Source organism: Panulirus ornatus, chromosome 25 (genome assembly GCF_036320965.1).
Source record: "Panulirus ornatus isolate Po-2019 chromosome 25, ASM3632096v1, whole genome shotgun sequence".
Taxonomy (NCBI): Eukaryota; Metazoa; Arthropoda; class Malacostraca; order Decapoda; family Palinuridae; genus Panulirus; species Panulirus ornatus.
The window spans coordinates 14,656,530-14,669,361 of NC_092248.1; the positions used below are offsets into that span (position 1 = coordinate 14,656,530).

General features: G+C 41.6%; 1 long non-coding RNA gene across 1 annotated transcript in view; it reads right to left on the bottom strand.

Annotated features, from left to right (window-relative positions):
• Positions 1 to 1,317: 1,317 nt before the first annotated feature.
• LOC139757303 (uncharacterized) overlaps positions 1,318 to 12,832 on the bottom strand; it is a 53,037-nt gene continuing 41,522 nt past the window's right edge. Inside the window, exon 3 of the long non-coding RNA XR_011714590.1 lies at positions 1,318 to 11,151. This is a non-coding gene — a long non-coding RNA (uncharacterized lncRNA). The remainder of the gene's footprint in view (positions 11,152 to 12,832) is intronic.

A 12,832-nucleotide genomic window follows, 5' to 3' on the forward strand; every position in this document is an offset into this window, starting at 1 on the left:
ACAAGAAGTGGGAGACCATGTTGGAGGTGGAAAGATGGAGTGGAAAGATGGAGAAGGGGGCCAGGTGAGGATATTCCCTCAAAGGCCCAGTCCACTGTTCTTAACGCTACCTCGCTAATGCGGGAAATGACAAATATTATGAAAGAAATATATATATATATATATATATATATATATATATATATATATATATATATATATATATATATATATATATATATACATCACACACCCCTGCCGCAAACCTACATTCACTGAGAACCAGTCACTTTCCTCTCTTCCTACACGTACACATGCCTTACATCCTAGATAAAAACTTTTCACTGCTTCTAACAACTTGCCTCCCACACCATATATTCTTAATACCTTCCACAGAGCATCTCTATCAACTCTATCATATGCCTTCTCCAGATCCATAAATGCTACATACAAATCTACTTAGAAAAGCAAATGGATTTGTATGTAGCATTTATGGATCTGGAGAAGGCATATGATAGAGTTGATAGAGATGCTCTGTGGAAGGTATTAAGAATATATGGTGTGGGAGGCAAGTTGTTAGAAGCAGTGAAAAGTTTTTATCGAGGATGTAAGGCATGTGTACGTGTAGGAAGAGAGGAAAGTGATTGGTTCTCAGTGAATGTAGGTTTGCGGCAGGGGTGTGTGATGTCTCCATGGTTGTTTAATTTGTTTATGGATGGGGTTGTTAGGGAGGTAAATGCAAGAGTCCTGGAAAGAGGGGCAAGTATGAAGTCTGTTGGGGATGAGAGAGCTTGGGAAGTGAGTCAGTTGTTGTTCGCTGATGATACAGCGCTGGTGGCTGATTCATGTGAGAAACTGCAGAAGCTAGTGACTGAGTTTGGTAAAGTGTGTGGAAGAAGAAAGTTAAGAGTAAATGTGAATAAGAGCAAGGTTATTAGGTACAGTAGGGTTGAGGGTCAAGTCAATTGGGAGGTGAGTTTGAATGGAGAAAAACTGGAGGAAGTAAAGTGTTTTAGATATCTGGGAGTGGATCTGTCAGCGGATGGAACCATGGAAGCGGAAGTGGATCATAGGGTGGGGGAGGGGGCGAAAATTTTGGGAGCCTTGAAAAATGTGTGGAAGTCGAGAACATTATCTCGGAAAGCAAAAATGGGTATGTTTGAAGGAATAGTGGTTCCAACAATGTTGTATGGTTGCGAGGCGTGGGCTATGGATAGAGTTGTGCGCAGGAGGATGGATGTGCTGGAAATGAGATGTTTGAGGACAATGTGTGGTGTGAGGTGGTTTGATCGAGTAAGTAACGTAAGGGTAAGAGAGATGTGTGGAAATAAAAAGAGCGTGGTTGAGAGAGCAGAAGAGGGTGTTTTGAAATGGTTTGGGCACATGGAGAGAATGAGTGAGGAAAGATTGACCAAGAGGATATATGTGTCGGAGGTGGAGGGAACAAGGAGAAGAGGGAGACCAAATTGGAGGTGGAAAGATGGAGTGAAAAAGATTTTGTGTGATCGGGGCCTGAACATGCAGGAGGGTGAAAGGAGGGCAAGGAATAGAGTGAATTGGAGCGATGTGGTATACAGGGGTTGACGTGCTGTCAGTGGAGTGAATCAAGGCATGTGAAGCGTCTGGGGTAAACCATGGAAAGCTGTGTAGGTATGTATATTTGCGTGTGTGGACGTGTGTATGTACATGTGTATGGGGGGGGTTGGGCCATTTCTTTCGTCTGTTTCCTTGCGCTACCTCGCAAACGCGGGAGACAGCGACAAAGTATAAAAAAAAAGAAAAAAAAAAAAAATATATTCTGCACTTATAAGTTTTACGTAATTGGATACAGTGGTATTGTATTTAGGTTTGAAGATATTGTAATAGGGTATGATGACGGTAATAACACGAGCCATTACCAGAGGTTCTGCGAAGTCGCACCACACCCCGTGCCTGCCTGACGATCTTCACGACAAGACTTGGGGCTAGAAATCCTTCCCTCTCATTTTTTTTTAATTTTCCAAAAGAAGGAACAGAGAAGTGGGCCAGGTGAAGATATTCCCTTAAAGGCCCAGTCCTCTGTTCTTAACGCTATCTCGCTAAAATGGGAAATGGCGAATAGCATGAATATATATTTATTTATTTCTAATTGCTTTTTCGCTGTCATCCACGTAAGCGAGGTAGTGCAAGGGAAACAGACAAAAGAGTGGCCCACCCCACCCACATACACATGTATATACATACACGTCAAGACACGCAAATATACATACCTATACATCTCAGCGTATACATATATATATACACATATACATATACACACATGTACATAATTCATACTGTCTGCCTTTATTCATTCCCGTCGCCACCCCACCACACATGAAATAACAGCCCCCTCCCCCCTCATGTGCACAAGGTAGCACTAAGAAAAGACAACAAAGGCCACATTCGTTCACACTCAGTGTCTAACTGTCATGTAATAATGCACCGAAACCATAGCTCCCTTTCCACATCCAGGCCCCACAGAACTTTCCATGGTTTACCCCAGACGCTTCACATGCCCTGGTTCAATCCATTGACAGCACGTCGACCCTGGTATACCTCATTGATCCAATTCACTCTATTCCTTGCATGCCTTTCACCCTCCTGCATGTTCAGGCCCCTGATCACTCAAAATCTTTTTCACTGCATCTTTCCACTTCCAATTTGGTGTCCCACCTCTCCTCGTTCCATCCACCTCTGACACATATATCCTCTTGGTCAATCTTTCCTTACTCATTTTCTCCATATGGCCAAACCATTTCAAAACACCCTCTTCTGCTCTCTCAACCACACTCTTTTCATTACCACACATCTCTCTTACCCTTACATTACTTACTCAATCAAACCACCTCACACCACATACTGTCCTCAAACATCTCCTTTCCAGCATATCCACCCTCCTTTGCACAACTCTATCTATAGCCCAAGCCCTGCAACCAAATAGCATTGTTGATACCACTATTCCTTCAAACATACCCAATTTTGCTTTCCGAGATAATGTTCTCAACTTCCACACATTTTTCAACGCTCCCAGAACTTTCGCCCCCTCCCCCACCCTAGGATTCACTTCGACTTCCATAGTCCCATCCGCTGCCAAATCCACTTCCAGATATCTAAAACACTTCACTTCCTCTAGTTTTTCTCATTTAAACTTACATCCCAATTGACTTGTCCCTCAACCCTACTCTTATTCACATTTACTCCCAGCTTTCTTCTTTCACACACTTTACCAAACTCAGTCACCAGCCTCTGCAGTTTCTCACATGAATCAGCCACCAGCGCTGTATCATCAGCGAACAACAACTGACTCACTTCCCAAGCTCTCTCATCCACAACAGACTGTACACCTGCCCCTCTTTCCAAAACTCTTGCATTCACCTCTCTAACAACCCCATCCATAAACAAATTAAACAGCCATGGAGACATCATGCACCCCTGCCACAAACCGACATTCACTGAGAACCAATCACTTTCTTCTCTTCCTACACGTATACATGCTTTACATCCTCAATAAAAACTTTCCACTGCTTCTAACATCTTGCCTCCCACACAAGATATTCTTAATACCTTCCACAGAGCATCTCTATTAACTCTATCATATGCCTTCTCCAGATCCATAAATGCTATATACAAATCCATTTGCTTTTCTAAGTATTTCTCACATACATTCTTCAAAGCAAACACACTTCTAAAACTACACTGCTCTTCTCCAATATGATGCTCTGTACATGCCTTCACCCTCTCAATAAATACCCTCCCATATAATTTCCCAGGAATACTCAACAATCTTATACACCTGTAATTTGAGCACTCACCTTTATCCCCTTTGCCTTTGTACAATGGCACTATGCAAGCATTCCGCCAATCCTCAGGCACCTCACCATAAGTCATACATACATTAAATAACCTTACCAACCAGTCAACAATGCAGTCACCCCATTTTTTAATAAATTCCACTGCAATACCATCCAAACCCTGCTGCCTTGCCAGTATGTGACAGAGTGTAAGAAAGTACACTCTAGATTGATATGAGTATAACTGAAAGTGGATGGAGAGAGATGGGTGATTATTGGTCCATATGCACCTGGGCATGAGAAGAAAGATCATGAGAGGCAAGTGTTTTGGGAGTAGCTGAGTGAGTGTGTTACTAGATTTGATGCATGAAACCAGGTTTTAGTGATGGGTGACTTCAATGCAAAGATGAGTAATCTGGCAGTTGAGGGAATAATTGGTGTACATGGAGTGTTCAGTGTTGTAAATGGAAATGATGAAGAGCTTGTAGACTTATGTGCTGCAAAAGGACTGGTGATTGGGAATACCTGGTTTAAAACGATATATACATAAGTATACATATGTAAGTAGGAGAGATGGCCAGAGAGCTTTATTAGATTACGTGTTAATTGATAGGCGCGCGAAAGAGAGACTTTTGGATGTTAATGTGCTGAGAGGTGCAACTGGAGGGATGTCTGATCATTATCTTGTGGAGGCGAAGGTGAAGATTTGTAGAGGATTTCAGAAAAGAAGGGAGAATGTTAGGGTGAAGAGAGTGGTGAGAGTAAGTGAGCTTGGGAAGGAGACTTGTGTGAGGAAGTACCAGGAGAGGCTGAGTACAGAAAGGAAAAAGGTGAGGACAAAGGACGTAAGGGGATTGGGGAAGGAATGGGATGTATTTAGAGAAGCAGTGATGGCTTGTGCAAAAGATGCTTGTGGCATGAGAGGCATGGGAGGTGGGCAGATTAGAAAGGGTAGTGAGTGGTGGGATGAAGAAGTAAGATTATTAGGACGATTTATGCATGGAAATAATGCAAATGAATGGAAGATGTATAAAAGAAAGAGGCAGGAGGTCAAGAGTAGGGTGCAAGAGGTGAAAAAGAGGGCAAATGAGAGTTGGGGTGACAGAGTATCATTAAATTTTAGGGAGAATAAAAGGATGTGTTGGAAGGAGGTAAATAAAGTGTGTAAGACAAGGGAACAAATGGGAAAATCAGTGATGGGGGCTAATGGGGAGATGATAACAAGCAGTGGTAATGTGAGAAGGAGATGGAGTGAGTATTTTGAAGGTTTGTTGAATGTGTTTGATGATAGAGTGGCAGATATAGGGTGTTTTGGTCGAGGTGGTGTGCAAAATGAGAGTGTCAGGGAGAATGATTTGGTAAACAAAGAAGTGGTAATAAAAGCTTTGCAGAAGATGAAAGCCAGCAAGGCAGCGGGTTTGGATGGTACTGAAGCGAAATTCATAAAAAAATGGGTGACTGTGTTGTTGACTGGTTAGTAAGGTTATTTAATGTATGTATGACTCATGGTGAGGTGCCTGAGGATTGGCCTAATGCTTGCATAGTGCCATTGTACAAAGGCAAAGGGGATAAAAGAGCGCGCAAATTAAAGAAGTATAAGTCTGTTGAGTATTCCTGGGAAATTATAAGGGAGGGTATTGACTGAGAGGGCGAAGGCATGTATAGAGCATCAGACTGAGGAATAGCAGTGTGGTTTCAGAAGTGGTAGAGGATGTGTGGATCAGGTGTTTGCTTTGAAGAATGTATGTGAGAAATACTTAGAAAAGCTAATGGATTTGTGTGTAACATTTATGGATCTGGAGAAGGCATATGATAGAGTTGATAGAGATGCTCTGTGGAAAGTATTAAGAATATATGGTGTGGGAGGCAAGTTGTTAGAAGCAGTGAAAAGTTTTTATCGAGGATGTAAGGCATGTGTACAAGTAGGAAGAGAGGAAAGTGATTGGTTCTCAGCGAATTTCGGTTTGCGGCAGGGGTGCGTGATGTCTCCATGGTTGTTTAATTTGTTTATGGATGGGGTCGTTAGGAAGGTGAATGCGAGAGTTTTGGAGAGAGGGGCAAGTATGCAGTCTGTTGTGGATGAGAGAGCTTGGGAAGTGAGTCAGTTGTTGTTTGCTTATGATACAGTGCTGGTGGCTGATTCAGGTAAGAAACTGCAGAAGCTGGTGACTGAGTTTGGTAAGTGTGTGAAAGAAGAAAGCTGAGAGTAAATGTGAATTGAAAGAAGAAAGCTGAGAGTAAATGTGAATTGAAAGAAGAAAGCTGAGAGTAAATGTGAATAAGAGCAAGGTTATTAGATACAGTAGGGTTGAGGGGCAAGTCAATTGGGAGGTAAGTTTGAATGGAGAGAAACTGGAGGAAGTGAAGTGTTTTAGATATCTGGGAGTGGATTTGGCAGCAGATGGAACCATGGAAGCGGAAGTGAGTCATAGGGTGGGGGAGGGGGCGAAAGTTCTTGGAGCATTGAAAAATGTGTGTGGAAGGCGAGAACGTTATCTTGGAAAGCAAAAATGGGTACATTTGAAGGAATAGTGGTCCTGACAATGTTATATGGTTGCGAGGTGTGGGCTATCGATAGAGCTGCGCGGAGGAGGGTGGATGTGCTGAAAATGAGATGTTTGAAGACAATATGTCATGTGAGGTGGTTTGATTGAGGAAGTAATGAAAGGGTAAGAGAGATGTGTGGTAATAAAATGAGTGTGGTTGAGAGAGCAGAAGAGGGTGTTTTGAAATGGTTTGGTCAAATGGAGAGAATGACTGAGGAAAGATTGACCAAGAGGATATATGTGTCAGAGGTGGAGGGAACAAGGAGAAGTGGGAGACAAATTGGAGGTGGAAAGATGCAGTGAAAAAGATTTTGAGTGATCGGGGCCTGAACATGCAGGAGGGTAAAAAGCATGCAAGGAATAGAGTGAATTGGAATGATGTGGTATACTGGGGTGAATGTGCTGTCAGTGGATTGAGTCAGGGTATCTGAAGTGTCTGGGGTAAACCATGGAAAGTTTCGTGGGGCCTGGATGTGGAAAAGGAACTGTGGTTTCGGTGCATTATACATGACAGCTAGAGACTGAGTGTGAATGAATGTGGCCTTTCTTGCCTTTTCCTAGTGCTACCTCGCACACATGCGGGAAGAGGGGGTTGTCATTTCATGTGTGGCGAGGTGGCGACGGGAATGAAGAAGGGTAGACTGTATGAATTATGTACATGTGTATATATGTATATGTCTGTGTGTCTGTATGTATATGTATACGTTGAGATGTATGTGCGTGTGTGGTCGTGTATGTATATACAGGTGTATGTGGGTGGGTTGGGCTAGCTACTGCGGGAGACAGCAACAGAGTATAATGATATAAATAAATGAATGACCACATTTTTGTTGTCTAACATAACTTTAAGTCAAAGTGTTGAGATTGGCCAAATAGGATATTTTTTATGTCTGGGCTGAGAGCTAAGAGCATATTTACCAAGATATCTGAAAGACCATTAGTGTATGTTCGTACAAATCCAACAATTTCACGGCATCTCACCACGGCTTATGATGTGTTTGATGCAAAGGTACAAGTGACACCTCTCAGCCACCATCCCTCAGCAGTCCCTTCTTTCCATTCCTGCAGTGCTAACATTTTGACTGTTACCCCTGCTTTAATCCCTCATTTAATACCTGCAGTGGAGACATTTAGACTTATATTTTCACTCCATAACCTTTAATTCACTTCTTCAGAGATATTAGATTTGCTTACTTTTCTTAGTAGTATGCTTGGTAATGAAAATAGTGCAGGTACTCCCCTGCTTATGATGGGGTTGTTTCAATAAAACCATCATAAGTCAAAAATACATTTAATACTGTACATCTAACCTACCAAATATCATAGCTTAGCCTATCCGACCTTCTTAGAATACTTATATTTCTCATCCACAATTATCATCTACAGTATCAGCACTTGTTGCCTCACCGCTAACCTTTACATTATGAAAATCAAGACGTCTTTCGAAGCGCTGGAACCACCCATGACTTATTGTAAGCATTTGCATATACATAGGATCATTGGCATACCATTCCAGCATATCAAAGACTTTTCTCCTTAATTTGGTTTGTCAGTAGCCTAAGTGGTATGCACTTTTGCATTTGGTCTTCCATCCTCGTGACTAAGTAATCTTTCCATATCATTACTTGTCCCAGCTCTTTTCTTCGTTTCTTATCCTTTTAAGATGGTAGAGGTCGTTAATTGTGAAAATCCTAACTCACGTGCAGTGGCCATTACTGGCTTGCCTGCCTTTATGCTGGGTAATTATCTTTAATTTCATCTCAAGAGTAATTGCCTTCCTCTTTTCACCAGAGACAGGAGACAGATGATTATTTTGTAAACATGACAGGATACAAAATCACAGAACACAAAATAAAAAAAAATGCTGACAACACAGTACACTGTAGAGCAGGGGAAGGTAACCTATGGTCCACGGGCCTGATCCAGCCCATGAACAATTTTTCCTTATTCTGAATTTTTCACGCAACCATACTGATGGATCATGCATGGCATCTTGTTACACTGGCCCCAGGTTCTGTTTGGTTCCTTACCAAACATCAAGCAGACTATCATATTAATGTGCATTAGACATTAGATACTTACTTTGCATGTGCAGGTTTTCAAGTGGGATCTTTCAAATTAGTAAACAGAAACAGTGTCACTGTGTTTTAACAAGAAGTCCAAGCTAAATATCTGCTTGAAGAAAATATAATTCATTCTAGTAATGTAGTATTTTGTTGCCTCTTATATGATGATATGCATGGAATATTTCAGACTACCCCGCCACATGTCTGCCATGGAATGATGCTCCCTTAGGTTTGTTGGTTAAAAGGCATGCTAGGGTGACAGTTCACATATGTTATGCAACTTCTCAACCTCTTGCAACAACAGGATACTACATGAACCAGATATTTATGTGTTTCAAATTTGACAAATAAACGACGTTTTTGATTTTACGAAGTGCCTGCTGCACTGGTACCAGTTTTCATTGCACAACAATCATCCTCAGTATAAATCAAATCTGAAGATAAACAGAATCTAAAGTATCACCTGGCAGTAAAAACATTTCAGAGTTCCAAACAAAAGAAGTATATTGATTTATGTGTTTACTTTGTCGCTGTCTCCTGCATTAGCAAGGTAGTGCAAGGAAACAGACGAAAGAATGGCCTAACCCACCCACATACATATGTATATACATACACGTCCACACATGCACATATACATACCTATACATCTCAATGTATACATATATATAAACACAGACATATACATATATACACATGTACATAATTCATACTGTCTGCCCTTATTCATTCCTGTCACCACCCCTGCCACACATGAAATGACAACCCTCTCCCCCTGCATGTGCGTGAGGTAGCACAAGGAAAAGACAACAAAGGCCACATTTGTTCACACTCAGTCTCTAGCTGTCATGTATAATGCACCAAAACCTCAGCTCCCTTTCCACATCCAGGCCCCACAAAACTTTCCATGGTTTACCCCAGATGCTTCACAGTGAAGCCCTGGTTCAATCCATTGACAGCATGTCGACCCCAGTATACCACACTGTTCCAATTCACTCTATTCCTTGCACGCCTTTCACCCTCCAGCATGTTCAGGCCTCGATCACTCAAAATCTTTTTCACTCCATCTTTCCACCTCCAATTTGGTCACCCACTTTCCAAGATAACGTTCTTGACTTCCACACATTTTTCCACGCTCCCAGAACTTTTGCCCCCTCCCCCACCCTATGATTCACTTCCGCTTCCATGGTTCCATCCGCTGCTAAATCCACTCCCAGATATCTAAAACACTTCACTTCCTCCAGTTTTTCTCCATTCAAACTTACCTCCAATTGACTTGTCCCTCAACCCTACTGTACCTAATAACCTTGCTCTCATTCACATTTACTCTCAACTTTCTTCTTTCACACACTTTACCAAAGTCAGTCACTAGCTTCTGCAGTTTCTCATCCAAATCAGCCACCAGTGCTGTATCATCAGCAAACAACAACTGACTCACTTCCTAAGCTCTCTCATCCACAACAGACTGCATACTTGCCCCTTTTTCCAAAACTCTTGCATTCACCTCCCAAACAATCCCATCCATAAACAAATTAAACAACCTTGGAGACATCACGCACCCCTGCCGCAAACCAACATTCACTGAGAACCAGTCACTTTCCTCTCTTCCAACTTGTACATCCAAGCTCACTTACTCTCACCACTCTCTTCACCCCAACATTCTCTCTTCTTTTCTGAAAACTTCTACAAATCTTCACCTTCGCCTCCACAAGATAATGATCAGATATCACTCAAGTTGGACATCTCAGCACATTAACATCCAAAAGTCTCTCTTTCGCACACCTATCAATTAACACATAATCCAATAATGCTCTCTGGCCATCTCTCCTACTTACATATGTATACTTATGTATATCTCTCTTTTTAAACCAGATATTCCCGATCATCAGTCCTTTTTCAGCGCACAAATCTACAAGCTCTTCACCATTTCCATTTACAACACTGAACACCCCATGTACATCAATTATTCCCTCAACTGCCACATTAATCACCTTTGCATACAAATCATCCATCACTATAACCCGGTCTCATGCATCAAAACTATTTACACATTCCTTCAGCTGCTCCCAAAACACTTGCCTCTCATGATCTTTCTTCTCATGCCCAGGTGCATATGCACCAATAATCACCCATCTCTTTTCATCCACTTTCAGTTTTACCCATATCAATCTAGAGTTTACTTTCTTACACTCTATCACATACTCCCACCTATCCTGTTTCAGGAGTAGTGCTACTCCTTCCCTTGCTCTTGTCCTCTCACCAACCCCTGACTTTACTCCCAAGACATTCCCAAACCACTCTTCCCCTTTATCCTTGAGCTTTATATCACTCAGAGCCAGAACATCCAGGTTCCTTTCCTCAAACAAACTACCTATCTCTCCTTTTTTCTCATCTTGGTTACATCCACACACATTTAGACACCCCAATCTGAGACTTCAAGGAGGATGAGCACTCCCCACGTGACTCCTTCTTCTGTTTACCCTTTTAGAAAGTTAAAATACAAGGAGGGGAGGGTTTCTAGCCCCCCACTCCCGTCCCCTTTAGTTGCCTTCTACGATACATGAGGAATGCATGGGAAGTATTCTTTCTCCCCTATCCCCAGGTGATTCATATACAAATCAATACACAGTATATTCACCTGGCCATGATCTGACCTGCCATCTTGCCCCAGATGAGTCATCCATAGGCAGTACTACTTATAAGGCTTGAATATGCTGATGCAGTTTTGCTTAATCTTAAAATCTGCTGCGTCTGAAAAATATAGATAGTGTTATTTCCATGTGTATCTAAAGTACCCTCCCAGAAAGGGCAACATCCTCAAAAATGGGATTTGCAATACATGTTCAACTAATTGATTAACTCCTCTTAAATGTCCTATAAGAAAAATACAGCACACAGTATGCATGGTTTCTTAACTAATCTTTTACATTCCAACTACATTATATACTACAGTTAATGACAACAAAGTCGTTGTAGGAAAACATCCAGGCAGTGATCCCTGTTTCTTTCAAAATTTTGGAGGGTCTACAGATCTTACAGCCTATTTGGGGGGAGGGAGGGTGTGCCTGTTACAATATGAAGAGGCCCTTGAGTGGTATATGCATTAGATATCTAGTTTGAATGTACCAAATTTTGCGAGTTCAACTGGGGCTTAGGAGTAAAAGCTTCCATGACTGAAACTGAATGTAGTGTTTTCCCACCTTCAATGAATCGATACATTTTCTTTCTTTTATTTTCTCCTTCTAAGGAGACCCAACCTGCAAGAGTGAGTAGATAGCAATGCGAGGTGAACAAGTGCAGTATATTAGAGTATGAAATCCCAGGGTCACATATAAAAAAAGGTAATTTTCCCAACTTGACTAGAATCAATATCTTTTCTTTCACATAAAATCCCTGGTTCAAATCAAATAAAGGTAAATTATCTAACTTTACAGGTATCAATATCTTTTCTTTCTTTTATCTTTCTCCTTTTAAGGAGACCCAGTTTATAAGAGTGAGGGGATAAAAGTCAAATGAATACTGTCCCATGGTGTAGTGTTTAGCTTTCCTGACAATAATGCATTCATGGGCTGCCCATGATTGAGTGCATAGGTTTGAATCCTGGTTATGGCAGTTGGTCCACAATCAACCCAAATGTTCATCCACCCCTAGGGGTTGGTTGATGAAATTGGTACATGGCACAGGCTAGGGCTTGTGAAACATCTGGGGTGAACCATGGAAAGGTCTGTGGGGCCTGGATGTGGATAAGGAGCTGTGGTTTTGGTGCATTACACATGACAGCTAGAGACTGAGTGTGAACGAATGTGGCCTTTTTTGTCTGTTTACCTGGCACTTCCTTGCTGAAGCAGAATGTAGTGATGCTGTTTCCTGTGGGACAGGAATGGATGAAGGCAAACAAGTACATCTACATGTGTACATATGTATATGATGACATGTATATGTATGTATATGTGTGCGTATAGGTGTTTATGTATGTATGTATGTATGGATATATATATATATATATATATATATATATATATATATATATATATATATATATATATATATATATATATATATATATATTTTTTTATACTTTGTCGCTGTCTCCCGCATTTGCGAGGTAGCGCAAGGAAACAGACGAAAGAAATGGCCCAACCCCCCCCATACACATGTATATACATACGTCCACACACGCAAATATACATACCTACACAGCTTTCCATGGTTTACCCCAGACGCTTCACATGCCTTGATTCAATCCACTGACAGCACGTCAACCCCGGTATACCACATCGCTCCAATTCACTCTATTCCTTGCCCTCCTTTCACCCTCCTACATGTTCAGGCCCCGATCACACAAAATCTTTTTCACTCCATCTTTCCACCTCCAATTTGGTCTCCCTCTTCTCCTTGCTCCCTCCACCTCTGACACATATATCCTCTTTGT